The 13,152-nt window shown below is 42.6% G+C and overlaps 1 protein-coding gene across 6 annotated transcripts in view; it reads right to left on the bottom strand.

Annotated features, from left to right (window-relative positions):
* Positions 1-11,026, bottom strand: part of L3MBTL3 (L3MBTL histone methyl-lysine binding protein 3) — a 127,277-nt gene extending 116,251 nt beyond the window's left edge. For 4 of the 6 annotated variants that reach the window (XM_081251328.1, XM_081251331.1, XM_081251332.1 and 1 more), the window contains exons 1-2: positions 10,954-11,026; positions 7,340-7,413 (exon numbers count right to left, since the gene is read on the bottom strand). The gene's annotated coding sequence lies outside the window, so the exon portion shown is untranslated. Of the gene's footprint in view, positions 1-7,339; positions 7,414-8,961; positions 9,243-9,886; positions 9,960-10,953 lie in introns of those variants that run through there. The other 2 variants (XM_081251330.1, XM_081251329.1) reach the window with 2 other exon arrangements.
* Between the last annotated feature and the right edge of the window lie 2,126 nt (positions 11,027-13,152).

The following is a 13,152-nucleotide window of genomic DNA, read 5'->3' as shown; positions in this document are numbered from 1 at the left end:
CATTCCAGAGATACAAACATACTGGAGCTGGAGGGTTTCTTCTATGCTTTGCCATTTTAAAGGCTCTTACCAATACTAGACTGGTTGACCCTCACAGCTACCTTTTAAGATGGCCAAGAACTCTTAGCTTCATTTTACAGATAAGAAAAGATCACTCAACCAATAAACAGACTTTTACCTCCCAAGACAGTGCCCCTCGAACTATACCATAGTGCCCAACACAAGGTATTTTTAGTCAATAAAGAAGCCAATCTAATGTAAAGGTGAAAAGCACAGCAGCCAGAGTACCTGGGTTGAATCCTGGCTTCTCAGTTTACTAGCTGTATAATCTTGGGCAGGGTACCCAACCTCTCTTGAGCCTTATCTCCTTCATCTAAAAAATGGAATAGAAATATCTACTTCATATGGATTAAAAAGTGTTTTAATCATGCATGTTAAAGTGGTTTGTACTTTTTGGACACTCAGTCCACAACAGCTACAGTTATTTTGAAGAAAAGAAACAAGCTGCTCTCCAGTGTCCACATTCCCTCCAAACATGGGTTTACCAGATGTCTGAAGTATCCCAGGGCAGAGCAGTTGATAACTCTGCAAAAGCCAATACCTTTGCACCACAAAAGTCCTATTTGATTTCTCAAGAGTCCAGGGGTGAAGGCGGAGAAAAGTGGAAGTTAAGAACTGTGGTAGGATTCTGGGATTTCATGGACAAATAAAATTTCAAAATGAATTTGGGAAGCTGATGAAAGGTCAATAAGTATTAGTTTTCCCAAGCTCGTATAAAGAACATTTTAACAAGGAGAAAAGTATGAAGGACATAATCTCTGAACAGCGACCCAAGACTAAGCCACTGGCAACCTTACTGTGACATTTTTGCTGAGGAGGCATAAAAGCTTCCTTGCATACCAACTGTGGTTACAGGACCTGCTTTCAAGAAAGCTAGTACAGAGGCAAACAGAAAGCACTGTAAGAGATCGCAGCAAGAGGCCAGGAGGAAAAAGAGGGATGAACGCTATGGATCCTCTCCAAAGGGGACTCAAATGACTACAGTGAGTCTTTCTCTGTACAAGTACTGGAATACGTGTACGTAAGATGCCAGGAGAAGAGGGGCTGGAAAGGCAGAATCTATACCCCAATTATAATACTTATGACATCATACCATGATCATTTATTTACAGGAGGTTTTGGAGGAAAGAAAACTGGATTTATTCATTTCGCTATCCTGTGTGATTATCCACAGTAGGAATCAATAAAAATTTATCAGATGAATGAATAAAATAGAAGGGGAAAATATAACAGACTAGTTGTGGGCAGGGACTGGGGAGAGAGGAAATCAGGAAAAGATCTTCATTTGTCCATCTATCTCTTATTCTCCAGTGAAAATTCTAACTAACAACGAGGCTGCTAAGTATTTATTTACCTCTTCGGCAGAAGGATAACATTCCTGCTCCAAGAAACCTTCCTCATTTAAGTGTCAGTGAAGAATACATGAAAAGAAGTTAAATTCAAACCTCTTAAACAGGCTTATTCAATAAGGATAAGAGAAAAATCTAAACTCACACGTGAAGCATCTCTCAACAAACACATTTTGCTACAAAGAAAAAATTTCCTTTCAAATCAAGCATGACAGATACCAGCTTTGATATTCTACTCACCCTGACTGGCAAGAACTCTGAATCGCACACATACTGGAACTGAGATCTGTTGTGGAGAGATGTGAAATTTTGCCCTGAGGGCCCAAGTTCATAGATTTTTAGGCAGGTAAAACTCTAGATCATTTCAACGTGAGAACTGAAATCTCAGTAGCCTCAAGAACAAATCCTTGAGAATCTGGGTCTCCTATCCATATATATGCTTATATAGTAGATGCCTTCCTTTAAATATGAAATCGGTTATTAGCACAGTTCCTTCTTATTGATACTTTTTCAGAAACACCCCCCCACCACCAGTAGTTATCTACTGGTCATGTTTTAATGAAAATGACCCTAGTTATAACGTATTGATGGTTTCTCTGATTTGCTACCTTTCTGCCATGGAGATTACATGCAAAGGGGTAGTCACTGAAGGCAACCTTTACGAAATCTCAACTTCCTGCCCTTCCGTTTGTCACTGTAAGAAGGATGAATTATTTGAGATTCTGTGGCCTAACCTACTTACTTCCTCTGAAGGAGGAACAGAAAATGAAAAATGCCTTTCAAGAAAAAAAATGTACATAGAAAATGAAATCACACACTGACATTAACAGTCTTACAGCACATTTAATATGCTCTCTTCAAATGCTTTTATTTGCAGTTCATTTTCAGTGTACAGACTATATCTCAATTTGAGGCAAAACTATTCTGAAAAGTGTTATCCTGTCATCAACATATTACACTAGTAGTGTAATAATAGAAATTTTACACCCATTAGAGGGATTCAAGGGAATAAAAAGAGCAAGAACCTGTCTCACACAGATATTTCCATGCTTACGCAAAATATGCATGAACTTAAATTAAAAAAGAAAACTAAAAGTAGTATCTTGTTCTTTTTTCTTATTTCACTTGTAATTTTTAAATGCTAAAAGCAGTATGTTTTTTTCTTATTCTGCTTCATATTTTTATAGAACATAGAGCTAGAATTAAAAGATTTACACTTGATTTCTCTTTTGCATATGATAAATTAGATTTGACCAGATTTTATTTCTGTCACAGAAGTCATGTCTACAGGGCTTATCCTGATAACCATTTGTAGCTAAACTCCTTATCAATAGATTGAACAGCTAGGCCTCCAATCTGCCAAATAAGACCACAAACCAGTGGGGTGAAATTATCTAGACCATTTAACAACCAGACCAGGGATTTCAATTCACAGTTCAGGGTTCAAGCAGTATAACAGATGGGAGGAAAATAATCAACTGATTTTGGTGCCTGAACCATCCGACTAAAAGTGTTTTAGGAACTGAACTGGTTTAATTCTATAAAATTTCACATAACATAAAGCTATAGTCCAATCTTGAAAAGGCCTGGCACACAGCAGGTACTCAAAAAAATTTACTGGATGACAGTGTTTCAACAAAGGTGAAACAGGCTGTACACCTGAAACTAACACAACATTGTAAATCAACTATACCCCAATAAAAATGTAGAAAACAAAACAAAAAAAACCAAACAAAAACAAAGGAGAAACAGCCCATCACCCTGTAATCAATGCCTGCAGTAGCATCCTTCTAAGTCAGACAAAAGCTCTGCTTGATGGACCACGACTCAGATAACAGAAATATTATATGACTCCCACTGTAATCTAGAACCACCCAATGAATCAAAAACTCTTCACTCCATTTTGTAAATGGGGCTACTCTTCTTGTTAAAGAGTATAATATCAGTAGTTATCGTATTTTGGTGAATATATTCTTAGTCATACTCCCTGTTTATCTTTATCAAACTTTGATTCTAACACTACATTCCTCCCTACCCCCAGCTTCTCACCACCATTATCTCTATCCCTCATTTTAATTTTCTTCTTTTATAATCAGAATAAATTCCATCATGTTTTCAGTTCACAAAATGGTAAATTTAGGTCCCAATCTTTTGATTGATGATTGACTGATTTACACTTTTTGATAACACACCCTACTGCCTTATCAGGTCTCTTCCTATACAGAACAAGTGAAATCTTTTTATATATAAGCCTAGTAATTCCCCAAACTAATCTGAGTAATGTTTTATTAACAGTTAGTGATCGTTTCAAGGCCATGAACTAGACCACGGTGTTCTTTTCAGTATAACTCAGTCTTTCCCCAGCTTTAAAAAAAAAGGAAAAAAAAAGAGGAAAGTGAAGAGATAGTGTTTTCTTCCCATAATTTTTTCTTACACCTGTTTGCTATTGCTCATCTTAGCGAACCAACGTATAAGAGCAAATACATTAATCTGGAAATGTGTTTTCTTAGAAATATTCTAAGAATTACTATTTGGAATATTAGAAAGTTAAAGACATAACAAAACAAAAGCCAATGTCATTTTCCCTGGCCCCACCCCTTTCAAAGTGCATGATATGAACTAAGACAAGTTACTAAGTATCTCTGAGCACCAGTTTGCTCTAAAAGAGAATTAATAACACCAAATGCTCAAGGTCAGTGAAAGTATTAGGGATAATATTCAGTGTCTAGAACAGTACCTGGGCCTACAGAAGGCACTCGGTAAGTTTTTGTTAGATGAATGAATGAGTGAATCAATGAATGAATATAAAATATCTAGCTTAATGCTTGACATTCAGAAGGCACTCAATACACAATTACATTGACTATATCAACACTTCACAGTGTTTTGCAGAGGGCACCCTACCTTCCAGGTCCCTACCTTAGGAAACACATCCAGTAGTACCACCACAGTACTTACCTCTATCTACCTTTCACTAGCACTGAACCATGGCTTTGTTTTGGTAATTACCATTGTATGTGTATAGATTATCTCCTCAACTAGATTATGAACACACTGAGGCCAAAGACTGCTGCTTTCTCTGTAGCCTCAACAAATTCATTCATTTCACCCTATTCTAAGTATTGATTATGTGAAGCACTTTCCAACGGAGACTTACACAAAATAGATACTCAATAAATATTTGTGGACTGACATAAAACACTGACTTACAGAAAGAACAGTAAATAATAATAAAAATGTTTTATTATAATACACATGTAATTCTTCTAATCACGACCCAAGTCATTAACTATAAATCCACTTCTGAGGAAGAAACTGGAGCCACATCCAGGATCACCCAACTTTATACAAGTTCCTCTCAAAAATCCTTGTCCTTTCCTTCAAACTACCCTGTCTCCTACAAAAGGACTTCTTAAAGGCTTTTTTCAATTCGACTTCATAAATCAAACTCCTGGCGTAAGCGTGTAGGGAACTCATCAAGGGCAAAGACCTAGTCTTTCAGTGTTCAGCGCTGTGAGAGCTCAATAAAAATGAGTTAACTAGTAGAAACATCGCTAGATTACTCAGGTTACCCAACCTTGGGACCCCAAGGGTACCCTTGTCCACACCACATAAAGTACCTTCTTTTGTAAGTTTCCCATCTTATTATAAATAGCCTTTGTTGATATATGTATTTCTTAGAAATAAACTACCAAACAAAACAAACCAGTGGAATTTTTCAAGAACCAACCTTCAATTACTCAGGGATGAATTAAACAGGACATATATTTCTTCTTTCCTTTACTATTGGGTTTTTGGGTTCTTAGCATATTGATTGGATAATTTACAAGAGAAGTGAGATAAACTAAAACTTGTCAGAGTTTGTCAAGTTCAGTATCATCAAATTGAAAACAATGACAGATAGTACTTGTGGTTTTCTTTTTTCTATCTAGATAACAGTTGATTAGAATTAGAATAAAGTAGCAAAGAGGTCTAGAAAACATAGGGGGGAAAAAGCCCTACAGGTAGCTTCCCCTAAATCCACAGTCATTTGCAGGACCCATTTTCTGGCCCCGAGAGTTTAAATTCTTACTACTCCAGTTACCTATTTTCTCATCCTCATTTCCCAGCAGATTCACACAACTAAACTATTAATTACAGGACATGAATTCCCCTCACACCAACCCTTCTACTTTCATCACCCTACCATTTCCACAATTTGGCATCATTTTATATTTAAAAGTATTTATTTCATCTACTCCTACCTAGCAAATGACTAGTATGGGATAAATAAATATCAATTCGTATTCAACACCATGTTAAAAACATGGTCCCTTCTCTCAAGGGGCCAAAGCTGTAAAAGAGAAACTACTATTTTCCTAAAGAAAAGAAATATCCCCCAGAAGTATTGTGACAAGTCCATATAATATATACACCAAAAACTCGTCTAATAATTTTAGCCAGGAATTAAATCACTCTGTTCAGCTCTTAAAAACCGACCTCCTGCCCTTTCCACAAAACCTGGCTAAGGTGAAATGGTAATATGACAACCATTTCAAACATCTGAATAGCTCTTCATAGTGCTCAAAACCTTATTTTATTTGATCCCTTCAACAAAGAAACCAAGGCAAGCATTATTGCTCCACTTTTCCAGATGGGGAAATCTAGGCTGAAAGAGTTAAAGTGACTTACACCAAGTGGAACATTTAGTGGCTAAATTGTCTTCTGATTCCTATTCTAGTACTCTATCTACACTCACGATGATTCCCCAAATGAAGAAAAATAATTACTGTCTTCCACTCAGCACATCTAAACGTGAAACTCACCATCCTAGGAAACACATTTCACTCGGCCTGAACTCTACTTCTGTCTGGGTGATTTTCTTGGAGCTGTTCTTGCCCCCTTGTCTCTGCTGCATCACCTACGTGGACATCTATTTATTTTGCTAATTATACTACTCTAGATGATCCACAAGCAGAAAATGACAATAAATTCCCTTTTAACAATCATTTTTATATTGGTATTTATTCAGTTATGACATCAAGACCACATCTACCCTGGTTATAAGGTGGCTCAATAGGGATTATTAGTCCTGCTAATTTATTTTGTTTTCTTTTGTTTTTGCCAAACAAGCATTAGCAACTCCTTTAATACTCAAGACAGAGAAGGAAAATGAAAGGCAGAAAAAGAAAGGGAAAGATCAAAAGAAAAAAGGTATACATAGTAGGAAGCACTACAGTAGCACAAATGTACTTTGATGCTCTACCCAGAGAGAGCCCCCCTTTGCCTGAGAATGACCTTTGTCCTGAAAGTAGGCCCTGGATTATTGGAGACAAACCAGCACCCTCCAAAATTACCAAAGGGATCTTTACTGGACAACGGCTGTATTCCCTGTGGTCATATGCTTAAAAGTTGACAAGTTTATGCTAACACACTGGAAACTCACTATAACCTATGATTCGATATTTGGCACAAGTCAGCCCACCGTTGGACCTGAGTCACAGAATGTAAGTTACTTAAATATCCCCAAAGATCTTGTTGTGAATTTCACCTACAAAATTTTACCAAGTTCCAGAACCTTCCATATCACTGTGTACTTATACAACAGTTATATTAATTCACAATTGCTTTGTTCTAGTTTTCCCACGTTCACAATTCCAAAGAATAAAACTATTTATTTTCAGCAGAAAACAGGTGCAATTGGAGTGTGAATTAAGAATCTAGCAAAAAGCCAGTCCAAAGGTTATCCAGAACAATCTCTTAACTTTTCCTAATGTTTTAATTGGAGCCTCAATCACACTCAGTGTCAAGACTTTCATGCATTCAAAGCGGCCCTCACAAAATGATGTTTTTCTGCCAACCTTGTTCCACACTCTCCTCCCTCATCCCCAAATGCAGCTTTTAACATTTGCAAGTATATCAAGGAATTTGTTTCAACATGCAATTCTTACCTAGTTGCAGTGAAGAAATAATTGTCTGATGGTCTTTAAGACTGTCGTCCACCCTCAAGACTTCTTCCGGAGGTCTAGCGTTGATTTAAAAGGAGGACAAATAAAATCAAAATATTGTCATAAAAAAAAGCTTTCAAACCCGCAATTAATATGTATAAATTTTGAATTGCTGATTTATTGCATAATTTCATACATTACCACTTGGTATGTTAAAAAAAAAAAAAAACTAGTTCTGGATGAGATGAACTAGATTTTATCATTTATATCATTGCCCTCCCCTAAATTCCCCCATTAAAGTCTCTCCCATTGTATGACAAGCAGATGAAAGTTACGAGGGTCATATGATACAACTTTCATTTCTCTCATTGCTTTTCTTAAAACTAAAGTTACTAAGCAGAACACACACTGGCAAAAAAACATATACCATGTAAGCAAGTTTTGTCCATATATCAAATATTTAAAGGTTTAAATCACAAACTATACAAAGTATTCAGAAATAATGTCTTTTGCAGTGAAACAAAATTACACTCTTAGCACTAAAAGTGGCCATTTATTTTGTGACTACATATAACTGTATGTTTAAGAAACTAAATACCAGCCTTAAATTATATTTATTAGAGAATAAAATGATCAGCTCACATAAAAGGCAAATTTCAACCAAAGGTCTTTCTCATTTTTCGAAGTTTTAAACACAAATTGCACTTTGCATTTTTACTAACGTTCAAATGCAATTATACGCTGTGACTCCTGATTAAAAGTCGATCAAATGTGTAGACAACGATAAATATAAAAAACAAACAATTGCTTCTAATCCAGAGAGTGACCAATCTCAAATCCCAGAATAAAAGCAAAGTGTTTTTTCCCATAGAAGTAATGAAGAGTGGAAGTTGTAGAGTCTGGGTACTCAGATCTAATTTGCTCTCCTATGTACTAAACTTTCTATTTCTGATCAGCATCCTCTCATACAACATCTGGCTGCTCGCTCGGGTCGTCTAATTACTTCCACGTCTGAACGGGCTACGTAGCTAAAAGTAAAGGCCAAAGTTTGCTCTCGGCCTTCTGAACTTAAAAAGATGCGTTTAACCACTAGAGGTCTCCCCTTGGCCAGTTTTGTACGTTCGCTATTTTGCTGCACTTGAAACTTTCCGGAGAAATGCTCTACTCGAGTCAGTGTTTTTCTAAAAACTTGCGCAAAAATCCACGCGACCGAGCTAGCCAGTACAGAGACTCTCGGGCTCCCCAAACCGATAAAGCTATTACAAACAACCCTCTAGGAAAATCAAAATTAATATTCGACGCACTCGCTCCAGCCGCTCCCCCCCGCCCCATTCTTATTTCTCATCTCAGTTTCCCTGAACTTAAACTCAGAACAATCAAAAATCTATTTTTGTTTCGGTGCACTCTGAAGGATCTCTAACGCATTTTTCTGGAGGTAGACCCGAGGTGGTAGAGGAGCGGGCCGAGGGATGCAGGGAGGGGGAAGGGCCGTGATCACGGCGCCCGAGGAAGTTGCATAAGGAAAGAGACTCCGTTTTTTGGGTCCCCTCAAAAAATCGGCAGGGAGGGGGAGGAAAAGGAAGCGGGGAGGGGGGAGGTAGGAGGGAAACCGAAGCGACGTTTACCTTCGTCTCCCCGTGGAAGGGTGGGGTAAGAGCCACAATCTTCGCGACCCCGGAGGGCGGCTCGTTACCCCCACCTCTCTCCGAGCGCAGACGGACAAACAGATACCCCCCACCCCTCCGCGGTGAAGGCGGGGAGGAAAGTGCCCGCTTTTAAACTTTCTCTCACGGTCGCGCTTGGGCCGGGCTTTGACCAGAAAGGGTGGGGGAGACTCGAGGGCCTTTTTCTTTCAAGGTAATTAAAGTTTTACCACCAGCACAGAAGTTGCGCCCCCCTCCTCCGCTTCCAGGGCTCACAAGTTTTCCTCCCGCTCCTCCCCCCCTACCCGCCCCACCAGCTCGCGGGGCGCGCGGCGGATGCCTCGGCTCCTGCGCTTCCCGATCCCCACCCCCGCCGGCCTCTACTTCCCCCCGCCGGGCCGCCGCGGCGCGAGGACGGCCCGCCGGGCCCAGGACGTTAGTGTGCAAAACCCATTATCCCGGAACGGCACACGCACGCGGCGCGAGGCGGGCGGCGGCCCCGCCTCGGACCCCTCTTTGCCTCCCCAGTATAAGCACGGCGTAAACAAGTTGCAGGAAAAGCAGCCCCGCGCCTCCACCCCCCCAGCCCCGCTCGCCTCCCCGGCGCGGCGGCCGCCACCGCCCGCCGCTACCGCCGCCGCGGCCGCCGCCTCCAGACACACGCCCGCGCCCGCACCCGGGCCGGCGCGGCACGGCGCGGGGCGAATGCAGCGACGGCGCGGGCTCCCGGCCCGGCCCGCGAGCCCGCGCCCTGCGCCCTCCCCCGCGCGGACGGCCGCCGCGGGCCCGCGCCGCCTCGCTTCCCGAAGCACTTTCCTGCCTCGGGCAGAAATAAACCGGAGGGTTTATTTTTGTGCAACTTTCCCAAAATGGCGGAAATTGGAGCTGATCTATATGAAATTCTCACACAGTCGGTCGGGAAGGGGGAGGCGGCGAGGAAGAAAACGCAAACTCTCGGCCGCCGAGCCCGCCGCGGGTCCGTGAGTGTGTGCGTGCGTGTGAGTGTGCGTGTGCGCGGTGGGAGTCGGGGAGGCCTTTCCGCCGCGCGCGCACACACACACACACACACACACACACACACACAGCACACGCCGGGGAGACGCGCCTGCACATTCAACCAGTCCATTCTCCGCAGCCTGAGCGGGGAGAAAGTGGCCCGGCCTCTTTTCCCACTGCCTCGGTCTCCCGTACTTGTACTTCTCGCGCTCGCTCGCTTGCTCTCCGGTGCGCGCCCGGCACAAAGGCCACACGGGCGGAGGGGGCCGCAGGGGCGGCGCGCGGGGCTCGCGCCTCTCGCCGCACCGATCCGCGGCCCCGGCCGCCCCCGCCGGCGACCCCAGTCTCGGCCGCCGCGCTCGCCGCCCGGGCTGCGGCTCCGCGGCGCCCACTCGGGCACGCACCCCGGCGGAGCCCGGCGCCGCCGCGCTCCCCACCCCGCGCCCGGTGTCATGAAAGCGACCAAAGTGACAAGCTCGGGGGGCGCGGGGGAGGGGGCACACACGCATCTGGCCGCCTGCGCGCGGGCGAGAGCCCGACGCGGCCGCCTCGCCCCGGCTCCTTTCCGCACGGCCCCCCACACCCTTCCCCGTGTGCGCGCAAAGAAAAAAATACAAGTCTCTCCTCCCCCCATTTTTTCCTTTCTCTTTTCTCTCTCTTTTGTTCCTCTTTCACACTCGCACTCACTACTTCAGAGTGAGATGCCCAGAGACTCCCCCTCCAGCCGTTTCCGAGTCACTTGCCCACTTTTTTCCCCAGGATTAAGTTTTCTTCTCTTTCCCAGAGGCGCAGAGAAGTGGGGGAGAAACCCCTTCTGTCCTTTCCCCTCCCCTGATCTGTTTCACAAGACGAGGGTGCGCTTCCTTCTCTCTATAGGTCTCTTAACTTTCATCCTCACCCAGAAAAATAAATGAATGGCTTTTGCACGGACAAATCTTCAGATTAATAAGAGATTAGATCCGATCAACCGCTTCTTACCCCCAAATTTTCTCTTTTTTTTTTCTCCGTCTCACGAGTAGTCCTGACAAATGGTCCAGGGCTGCGGGCGCACTGCGCATGTGCGCGTAGAGTCAGGGCTGGGGAGAGGGGAAACTGCGCTGGTGCCGGTGCCGCCGCCGCCGCCGCCGCCACCGCCACCGCCGCCGCCGCCGCCGCCGCCGCCACTGCCGGGGAAGCTCGCTCTGGCTTCCCTGTTAATGCTGCTGCGCCTTCGCCGCTGAAAAGCAGCATTAAAGCGGGTTGGCAAATGCAGCAGCCCGCAGACACTGTTTCAGGTGCATCTTTTCAATACCCTTGTCACCGGCTCAGGGCTGGTTCAAGAACAATCAAAACAAATATGAAAGACTGCTAAGGTTATAAATTTCTTTGTCTATTTTTCACTTTACTTTTTTAAAAAGGCATTTCTCAGAGCAGCTAATCCACCATATACTGTTAAACGTGTGCTTTCAGCCATTAAAGAGTGGGGCTTAGTCTTATAAGAACACAACCCAAAGGCTAAATGCATGCTACAGGTCATGAAAAATAAGAAATAAAGTTTTAAGTTTTTACGCCCTAGAACCTCCCCTGCTTTTAGTACTGGAAGAATACATTATAAAGTCTGCATGTGAAGTGTGCACGTGCTTTGCGTTTCTTAAGTGTTGGTCTTTATTGACAGCTTAAATGTGTTAGGCCTCTGTTGTGAAATATGTTGGGATACGTATGTCAACTTAGAAATCAGTGTTAAAGTCCTCTGTCCTCTGGCAATAAGCAGGTCGAGGACGACCCTCTGAATGTATTCAGTCAAGATTGCTGAGCGGTCCTAAATAGCAAAACCTGTCTTTGCTAAGGCATCAAAACTAGATCAAGCGAGGGTATTGTATTTCGGTATTGACAGCTTTCCACTTATTGACTACAGGCCTCCTTTTGGGCTGCTCACCATTCTCCTTTTCTACTAGATACAAGTACTTAGAAAATAATTCAAGAAATTGAAATTGTGATAAACACCTCTATGTCAATAACGGAGCTTGCTTCGCGAGAAAAAAAGTAGCACTTCAGGAATGGTGGAAGCAGGTCTTACATTTTGCTGCGGTGGGGAGATAAAGTAATGCCCCCACCCCTCAGAATGGACTATTTAGTTTGCATCTAATAAAGGGTAAAGGAGGCCCTTTTCCAAAATTGCTGCCTGAGGCCTAGAATTTAAATATATCACAGATGGAAATTCTGTATTAAAAATCCTTCTCCAAAATGTAAGTAATAATATTCTTGATTGAATTTTTTCACTTAAAGAATGTTCCTTGAACCAGTTTCAGAAAATAAACTGTTAAATTCTTTCCTTAGGACCATGAAATTACCCTAGAGAAGCAGACTACCCGACAATGTCTTCTGTTGGTATAGTGACCAAATTCTCCAAACCAAAAACCATGATGTATGGCTTGACATGTACTCAAAACAAAGGAACAAACTCTGTGAAGCTGAAATGAGTTCATAAAATATGCTTCTTATTTTGGGAAACAATTGGTTTAGGGATGTGAAGTGGGGAAGGCTGGGTCAGTGAGAACTATAGATAATATCATTGATTTCACCCACCACATCCAACCTTTTTCTGAGGTGCTCCCAAACAGCCTAATTAACTGATCTGAATTTCAGCTTCTCTCCTTTTCTCCCTAGCCCTTGAATAAGCAGTGAAATGGCCAAAGGGAGAGAGACTACAGGAGGAGAAAGGAAGCAAAGCCAGGGGCTATGTGCAAAACTAAGACCTTACCCCAAAAGAAACTAAAATTAATTTTAGATTCCTCTTTCTAAAAATCCATTTTAGATTTGTTCTCTCTAGATAATTTCTGGATGATGTTTCTACTTCACATATATTTTCAGAGATTTCCACAGTCCATAAACTTATATTAAAGGCCTACCTTGTGCTAATCATGCTACAAGGGGTTGGGGATAAACAGATGATCAAAACTAGGCAACAAGGAATTCAGTCTGGCAAAGGGGACAGTCTAGTGCACTGGGCATTGCTGTACAGCGTGGAAGGTGTTGTACTAGGGGTATGCAGAACAATTATAACTGAGGAGCATCTATGGCAATAGGAAAGTCTTTCCAGAAAAGGTGATAACTAAGCTGATTCGTGAAGGACAAGTGTCCAGGGTATGTGGTTCTACTTTTTTCTCTGGGAAGGTGATCCAATCAGAGAAAGCCTGA

This window comes from Mesoplodon bidens (assembly GCF_964165515.1).
Source record: "Mesoplodon bidens genome assembly, chromosome: 12".
Lineage (NCBI taxonomy): Eukaryota > Metazoa > Chordata > Mammalia > Artiodactyla > Ziphiidae > Mesoplodon > Mesoplodon bidens.
Note: the sequence above shows the minus strand (reverse complement) of the source record. Positions and strands in the feature narration are given on the sequence as shown.